General features: G+C 38.2%; 1 protein-coding gene across 1 annotated transcript in view; it reads left to right on the top strand.

Moving 5' to 3' along the window:
- Window positions 1-9,393, top strand: part of LOC119425546 (bromodomain adjacent to zinc finger domain protein 2B) — a gene marked incomplete in the record, with an annotated part of 115,598 nt that overhangs the window by 23,641 nt on the left and 82,564 nt on the right. Inside the window, 1 exon segment of the mRNA XM_037693076.1 lies at window positions 7,911-7,953.

The following is a 9,393-nucleotide window of genomic DNA, read 5'->3' as shown; positions in this document are numbered from 1 at the left end:
TTGAAACGTGGACCTGATTCAGGATGGTCACCAAAGCTAAGAGACATTAGGAAACACAAAAAAGGCTAAAACTCATTTAATTTTCCAGATATCGACCCAAACTTTGGTGTGATCGTATGGCATTAACTGTTGGCATCAACCATTTTTGTTTGTTAGCAAAATATCTAATAACTCACTAAATAGAGTTTCACAAAACTTTCAGCAAGTATTAGAGGAATGTCTAAAACTGATTAACTTTCTGAGTCAGTTTCATTCAAGATGGCCGCCATAGCTTTAAGTAGGCTGTAAATTAATAAAATTCACAGCTTATGAGCTAAAATTTGGTGTGGTAGTAGCTGAGAGTCCTCTACAACGCACTCGGAGCGAGACATATTGCAGTATTTTCAAAGTTTAACTTTCTTCATCTTTCGGTCTTCTGTCCGTCTTTCTTTGCCTTTCTGTCTTTACTTGTCTGTCTCTTTCTTCCTTCTTTTCCGTGTTCTTGCGTGCTTTGCGTGTGTGTTTGCGGCACTGAGACCTGTGTGTTTACCCGTGTGCAGAAGTCGTAGAGCAGCTGTAAATATGTGCTGAAATAAAACGAACATCTGTTGGATGAAGGAAGTGGCGGTGGAGGATTAGGAAACCCAAACAAGACGAGTCAGTCAGACGTTACAGCAGTTAGCTCACTCACACACGGAACAAGAAAGTATTTTTTACTTTTGACTCTCAGACTCTTAAAGAAAATAGTCAGTAGTAATGAGTACTTTATAGGAAAATATATGAACTTTTATTAAAACTTGGTTTAACATAAATCACGTTAGTTTAGCTGTGACTAACAGTTGGTTCTGAATGAATCACTCACAGCTGCTTCACTTCACTTCTTTGTTTCACTTCTTTGATTGTAATCCTTGGATATAAGGCTACAAATGATTGTGTTTTGGAGACAACCTGATTCAAGAGGGCCTCCACAGCCTTATAAAATGTAAGAATGTTCACAACTTTTTGTTTTTTTAGCAGCTATTGAGCTCAACTTTGGTGTGGTAGTAGCTGAGAGTCATCCTCAACCCATGCTCAGGCAAAATTCTTTAAAATTATGACACAAATTCCCTAGAAAATATGTAATCTTTAAACTGATTTTGTTTCTTAAAATAACTGTTTCAAGAAATGTTTCCCTTTCTTCTTTTAATCAGCAATAAATGAAACATCTGAGCGTTTGGATCGTTAGTCGGACAAAAACAAAGAAGTGAAGTGAAGCAGCTGCGGGTGAATCATTCAGAACCAACTGTTAGTCGCAGCTAAACTAACATGATTTATGTTCAACAAGAATACAGGAAACTGTGTGTGTGTGTTATTTTTCTTCCATCTGCTATTGATGTAAAAACCACAAAGATCCAACAGTAAAAAGAGGTTAATAGACTAACAGGCTGATCCTCAGTCCTGTGGACAGCGCCGTTTTCCCTCTCCGGTAAAACTCAGCTGCCTCACGGCTGGACGGAAACTCAGGTTCTGGGCCCAAGTCCTGCAAGCTCAGATCCTTTAATCATCCACTAATAAGCCTTTATGAAAAAACTGGAGATGAATTCAGCCTGCTTGGCTCTCTGTTATCATTATCACTGCCACGAGTTATCAGTGAGTGTGTGTGTGTGTGTGTGTGTGTGTGTGTGTGTGTGTGCGTGTGTGTGTGTGTGTGTAGGAAGCCATCACAGTTTGTTCTGTTATTATTGAAACAGCTGGTCGGGGTGATTTCTGTTCAGTTGAGTGTTTGTTCGGTTGTCTTTTTAATCGTTTAGGCCTAATAAAAGGAGATAAACACTATTTAATTGTCATGGTCAAGGTTTCTTTATCGTCATTCACATCATATGTGGTACATGTGGTGGAACGAAATTGTGTACACAGGGTCCCAGTTACATCCAACAAAAATATAAATTGTAAAGAAAAACAGTAATAAGATCTAAGATATGAACTAAGAAATACACTAAACTAAGAATACGTTAAGCACTAATAGTACAGAAACAATACGCCAAACAGCAGCACGAACATGAGTCTGTGTGAGCAGATGAGTACGAATGAATACAGAAGCATGAAATAAATCAGCAGCATGAGATCAGCAGCATGGATAATCAGCAGGACATATCAACAATCAAGTGGCATTACCATGACCTCTCTAAGTGACTTTAAAGCCCTGTTAAGTACCTGGCAAAAGCCAATGCAGACATGTGCCTGTTTTTAGTTTTCTAAATCGCCTCGTGATCTCCCTGTTTTTTGCTACTATTCCTCTTGATTGTCGTTTTGGTTGCTATTTTGTTTCGATTTGTTAAAAAAAAAAAAGAAACTTACATTTGTATGCCTATTTTATGACTGTCTATTGTTGTCGTTGTTATCCACTGTTGTCATCACTCTATGTAAAGAAATCAGGTCTCTTGTAAATGAGTCCTTGAGGCTCAATGGGATTAACCTGTCTAAATAAAGGTTGAATGAAAAATGACAGTGATTTGTTTCCCCCACACTGATAATTCTGATTAGGGATTCATGAGTCTAACAGCCTCGGGGTAGAAGCTGTTCCTCAGTCTAGTGGTTCTACTCTTAATGTTCATCAACCTCCTGTCTGAGGGGAACGGGGCAAAAAGTGTGTGTGCTGGGTGTGTGGGGTCCTTCATGATGCAGGTGGCTCTCTTCCTGCATCTAGAGGTGTAGTTGTTTGTGATGGTGGGGAGGTTGACTCCAACAGTCTTCTGTGCAGCCTTCACCACTCTCTGCAGCGTTTTTCTTTCTGCAGCTGTGCAGCCTCCATGCCACACATTGATGCTGGAGCATGGACTGAACTTCCAGAACAGCTTGCCTCAGCCGCCTGAGGAAGTAGAGTGTCTGATTTGCCTAAATGATGTGCTTGTTAAAGTAGCAAAAAAGCAAGCTAAGTGTAGCAAAAGGCTATCTAAAAGTATCAAAAAGCAAGCTAAAAGTATAAATTGTTGCTAGAATCTAATAATAGAAAAATAGTAGCTAAATGATAAATTGTAAAGGCTAGCAATAAATTGGCAAAGAGTTAGCCATAAGCTACAATTATCAAAAGCTAGCTAGGACCTAAAACTAGCAACAACCTAGCTAAAAGTTAAAAGTAGTAAAAAGCTAGCTCAAAGTCAAAAGTAGCCAAACACTTGCTTCAAGCAGTAAAACATCTAAAGGCTATGCAGCAAAAGGCAAGGTAAAAGCTAATGTTGCAAAGGCTAGCTAAAAGCTCTTACCGGTATATGCTAGTTAAAAGTAAAAATCAGCAAAAGGTTCGCTACAAGCTCAAATGTAGCAAAGGTTTATCTAAAAATTAAAGGTTGTAAAATAGGAACAAAAAGTCAAAGGATCAAAAGGATGGCTAAAATCAAAAATACCAAAAAGCTAGCCAAAATTAGCAAAGCTTTAACTCTAAGCTGAAAGTATCAAAAAGTTATCTAGAAGCTAAAAATAGCAAAGCTCTCGTTAAAAGTTAAAAGCAGTAGAACACTACCTTAAAGCAACAAAACATTAGCTATAAGTAGCAAAAGGCAAGCTAAAAGCTTTTGTAGCAAAGGGTTGCGTCTTTCTGTGCGGAGTTTACATGTTCTTCTCGTGCTTGTGTGAGTTTTCTCCGGGTACTCCGGTTTCCTCCCACAGATCAAAAACATGCATGTTAGACTGCTTTCAGGCCCAGGCCTCCCTTACAAAATATATCTGTGGTCTCAGTGGGATTTGGCTGGTTAAAAAGAGGTTAATAAAGCTCAAAGTAGGCAAAGGGTAAGTAAAAGCTAATGAAGCAAAGGGCTAGCTAAAAGCTAAACGTAACAAAAAGCAAGCCAAAGGCTAAAAGTGGTAAAGTAGCACGTATCTTTAATTATCTGCTAATAAAGAGAATGTGTTAAGGATGTTATGTGTGCTAGTAGCAAAGAGTCATCTCTTTGCTACTAGCACACATAACTTTAGCTCAGTATCCATAAAACTGACATAGCTGTAGCCATTTTTGTATTTTCTAAGGTTAGTTGGCCATGGCAGCCATCTTGAATTTGTTTACTGTATCTCGAAAAGTTAATCAGTCGTAGATGTTTATCCAGCGTTTATTGTCTGGGAGTGTCATAAAAAGTCTGTCCAGTGATTCATGAAATATTTTGCTAACATGCAGTTAGAGACAAAAATATTATCTCCTGCCTATTGCCTTTACAGGAACTCCCCTAGAAAAAAACAAAACCAAAAAACAACTGTGAGCTTTTAGAAAACAGATGCTTGTTGTGCGTGACCATGCCCGTGCTAATGCAACGTTAGCCAGGCTGGGTTCTGTTGGTGCTGACCAGATGGATGTGTTTACTGACAACAGAACCTTGTTAGATGTCTTCCCACACGCGCTGGAACACGGCTCCGCGTTGGTGCGCCTGCTAAACGTTTCAGCTGCTTCTCGTGAGCCCGTTTGTACGAGCAGACCAGACGTTTCTGACTCAGTTCCTGTTCTTTAGACGTTGATGTTCAAGAAGAAGCAAAAGTTGTAAAATCTGTGTGTGTGTGTGTGTGTGTGTGTGTGTGGTTTACACAAAGCAGGGTGGTGTCTGTTATGGTGAGCTGCTCAGATTAGGCTCTGAGGTGCACAGGAGGCCCTTGGAGAGACAATGCATGAGAGATGGGCGTGAGAATGCCGGTAAGGCTTGGTTCTCTGCAAGAACCGTCTTGTGTTTAGGGAAAAGATCCTCAAAGCTCCGATGTCTGGATCCATTTCTAACAAACAGGTTTTACAAGAAAAGCTCAGGGAGAGAGAGAGTGTGTGTGTGTGTGTGTTTGTGTAAGAGTGTGAGTGTGCGTGCAGCTTGTGTCAGACATCGCTTTTATTTCTGGTTTGATGTAGGAGCTACAACAGCTGAAAGGCAGCTAAACAAATGTTAAACATCTGCTGAATGACTACTAAAAATTAGCTGCAGAAGCTGGATTTCACTTGTTAAAGCTCAGTGTAGCAGAATGTCTGCTAAAGGCTAAAAGGATCAAACAGTAACTAAAAAGTAAAATAAGCCAAACGGTAATTAGAAGCTAAAAATACTAAAGGATTAGATAACAGTAACAAACACTTGCTAAAAGTAAAAGCATGAAACAAACTAGAAGGCTAGAATTTAAAAGTAGCAAAATGCTAGCTAAAAGCCCTGAAAGAGCTAAAAGTAGCAAAAGCCTAGCTATAAGCTAAAAAGCTAAAGCTAGCTTAAAGTATCGTAATGCTAGCTAAAAACTAAAAGTAAACTAAATGCTAACTAAATGCTTAAATCACAAAAAACTAAAAGTAATAAAAATATTATAATGTAGAAGGATAAAACTGTTAGCTAAAAGCAGCTAAAGAATATAGAAAAACAAAAGAAAGTAAATGCCAGCCAATAGCTATAAGTAGCAAAACCATAGCTAACAAATCAAATTACTAGTTAAAAATAATGAAATGCAAGCTAAAAGATGCAAAAGACTAGCTAAAAAAAATTGCTAAAACTTAATAGTACCGAAACAGTAGCTTAAGGTTTAAAGTGGCAAAACCAAAACTAAAAGTATCAAAAGACTAGTTAGAAGCTAAATGTAGCAAAAGACTGGCTAAAATAAAAAGAAGCAAAATGTTTGCTTAAAACATAAGACTTGCTAGAAAGTAAAAGTAAACAAAAGTTTGTTAAATGCTAAAAGCAGCAAAAGATTAGCTAAAAGCTAATACATTAACAGTCTAGCTAAAAGTAGCAAAAACATAGTTAACAAAATCAAGACGAGTTTAAAGTATAAAAATGCTAGCTAAAAGCTGCAAAGGAGTAACAAAAAGCTAAAAATATAGCTAAAGGTATCAAAATATTAGTTAGAAGCTAAATGTAGCAAAAGGCTGACTACACCTAAATTGAGCAAAAAATTAGCTACAAGGTAAAAGTAGCAAAGCACTAGCTACAAATAGCAAATGAGCAGCTAAAAGATAAAACACGGTTTCCTCTAAGATTTCTTTTTTTTGGTGATGGGCTGCGTGCAGGGGTGGGGGTGGGGGGATTTGTTGAATACAACGCTGGTAATACGACTGTAGAGAGCAACAACATCATATTAATTATGACCATTTCAAACTGAATGTTTTTGAACAACATTTATTCAATATCGCACTGTACAGCTGAAACGACAGCTTTAGATCTCTAATGGCACCGTTTGCAGCCTGGCTGAGAGCATTTTATCCTTCTGGGTTTCTTGAAAAAGAGCTCCAACGCTCTGTTGTACGGGAACAGTTTGAGGGGGCCCATTGATGCTGAGTAGCATGCCTGCTTTCAGATGGTCCCCTTGCAGCCTGTTCCTCAGGTCTGTCTTCACCTACACATGAAAACAAATGTTTAGGAAATGAGAGAAACCAAACCATCTTTGACGGACTTACTGTTTACTATTAACTAAGTGTTCATTGTAGATAAATCTCACAGGTGACAGATGATATGGGCACTGTTAATGCAATGGCTGCGAGCTGGCTCAAGCATGGGTGAAGATGTCCCCATTCATCATTTTGGGATGCCAGTTTCATCATCATGTTGAACTGGTCCATATCCTGAAACACATCATGTAGTGTCACTGATCTGTTTCCTCAATCATCTCCCTGTATAATTCCCCTTTCACTTAATTGTAATCTTAATTCTCACCTTGATTGGTGTAGGACAACCATGGGGAGAACTTGGTTATTTCAGTCCATTTTGGGTCCCGGACAGATTCTCCGTGCTTACTTTTTTCTTCCCTCCCTCTCTCTCCTTCCTGCTCTTCTGCCTCCCCATGCTCACTTGTGCAGGAAGATGCACCCTCCTGCTCTGCCTCCTCACGTTTCTCTCCTTCCTCCACTATTTCAGCCTGTGTGTTTGTCTAATATAATTGGGAACTGTTAAATCTGTTTCAATCACCAATATCACGCAAGAAACGTAAGGAACATTTAAATATTTTTACATGTTACACGTGTCACGGTACAGATCACTATAATTTCTATATTCCTCAGAACTTTGTCTGAAAATGCAACCAGAAATGAGTCTCAACGGAAAAATTACCCGACATTAAGCGATGTCGTGCTGTTCCAAGCGTATCTGAAACATTACGCGTGAAGGCCAAACTTTATTCTTTAACTATGTCACTGTTGTTCAAACGCAACTTACGTTAACATTAGGGTCGTTTTCACAGGCTTGAACTAAAAATGCATTCATCTTAAATTCCTTGGGTTCCCTTCTTTCACCTTTTCTCTCCCTTTGCTGTTGACTGTCGACTCGTCTCTAGTTTCACAGAGCGGTTCTGCACCGTAGCTTTACAGCCACGCAGGCTGTTGGCTTTTCAAAATAAAGTACATTTTAATATTTCATGTTATTTAAATTTATTTCAATTCTATATAAGCTTTTATTCTGAAGGTGTGACAGCCTTTACTTTACCGTGACGATGCACCACGATCAATTACATGTAGAGGAAACCCTGTAAAAGCAGCTTAAACATAGCTTAAAATCAAAATCTGGTTAAAAGGTAAAGTAGCAGCATAATGATTGATGCTAAAGTAACAAAAGGTTAGCTAAAGGTGTTCACAGAGTAGCTTAATGCTAAAAGTAGCAACAGGCAAGCTAAAAGTTAGGAGTAGCAAAAGAACTGCTGAAAGCTAATAGCAGCAGAACAGTAGCTAAAGGCTAAAAGTAGCAAGAGCAGACACAAACGGAGCTAATTTGCTGAAACAGTTTTCAAATAGAACAAAGTTTTTTGAAAGAATCTAAACGCAGTTTATTCGGTGGAAAACATTAATAAATTAAGCTAAAGGCTTTAAAAGTCGCCGTACCCGTCTCCTGAACGAGCTGAATGTTTTGATTCTCGAACAGCTTAAGGAGTTCTGGAGGCTGTGCGGACGAATAAAAATGTTGCAAACGCCTGTTTCGGTTTGAGCCGAACTGAAGTGCCTGTTTGTGTTTTTGCTGCAGGTGTTTCAGCCGTGATGTCAAAGAGCTGAAGACATCTCGAACAGTGAGTACTCTTCTTTTTACCCCTCGCTGCACCAACCGCTCCGTGTTACAAAACAGCCGATGCGGGACTTTTCGAAACATGTATTGTGTCACACTTCTGCTTTTACTGCTGTTTTATTTTATTTATTTTATTTTATCCGCGGCGTGTCGGGATAAAAAACCTGCAGACTCCTCCGGTTTTAGGCCTAATTTGATTTTCATTCATTCAGTGAAAGAGGATGTTTTTTTTTTCTTTCTTCTTCTTCCCCAATTAAATTTAACAAGAGCCCCCTTGAAAAGCAGTTGTTATGATTACATTACAAATTCGAGGTTCATTCACTGAATCAAGCAATTAATTAGATTTCTCTCATTCTAATCAGAATATTTGTATGAAACGCCTAATAAACATCCTTTGAGTTTGCCGTCTGTTCAGACACTGACGGCGCCTCGGGCTTCGGATTCTGGGACCAAGCCGAGTTGTTTATGTCAATTTTTTTATCCCCCAAAAGGAAAAAGGCAATAATGTTTTTACCTCAGCATGGCTATGCGTCTGTTAGCAAAATATCTCATGAACCACTGGATGGATTTTAGTAGAAATTTCAGGAAATAATCATTGGGTTGACCTCTGCAGTTCTTTACCTTTCGGAGCCATTTCAATTAAAGATGGCCGCCACAGCCAGCTGACCTCATGAAGCACATAAATGATTATAACTTGGGGAGTTTTATAGATATTGGGTTAAAATTAAACATACTTACTTCATACTTCAAGCACTTCATATACTTGATTTCTTTGGTGTAAACCTTAACACTAACTTTTGGAATGAACCACGTTTGTCTGTTAGCAAAATATATCATGAACTTTATCAAACAAAAATGGTTTCAGCTCAATCAACGTTAGCGATATGGAGCTAAAATTAGGTGTGGTAGTAGCTGAGCCTGATCCCCAACACATACTCTTAAGGCAGGGGTGGGCAACATTTTATTTTCAGAGGACCAAATCAAGATATTTAAAGCAATCCAAGGACCGCTCGGAGAACTGGAAAAACAACTTTTCTTTGAGAAAGATTTTCTGGAAGAGTTTATTTCTGTCTTTTTCTTGTAGCACAGTTGGCATGCTTGATAAAAATACATCTGCAAAACTCTTTAGTAATATAAGACATACTTTCTGTAAACTGACTGTTGTGTGTTTGGCTCTTAAATATGCAATAATAATAATAATAATAATAAAAAATATATATATATACATATATGTATATGTATATATATGTATATGTATGTATATATGTATATGTATGTATAAAAGTATATGTATGTATGTACGTTTGCCTTTTGGAGTCTTTAAAGTTCTTTCTAGTTTTGGAAACAAAACAACTTAAATTAATGTTTTAGCTTACCAAATGGTTTTGATGTATTTGTCCATCCATCCATCCATCCATCCATCCATCCATCCATCCATCCATCC

Source organism: Nematolebias whitei, chromosome 2 (assembly GCF_014905685.2).
Source record: "Nematolebias whitei isolate Nwh7 chromosome 2, NemWhi1, whole genome shotgun sequence".
In the NCBI taxonomy this organism is placed as follows: Eukaryota; Metazoa; Chordata; class Actinopteri; order Cyprinodontiformes; family Rivulidae; genus Nematolebias; species Nematolebias whitei.
Note: the sequence above shows the minus strand (reverse complement) of the source record. Positions and strands in the feature narration are given on the sequence as shown.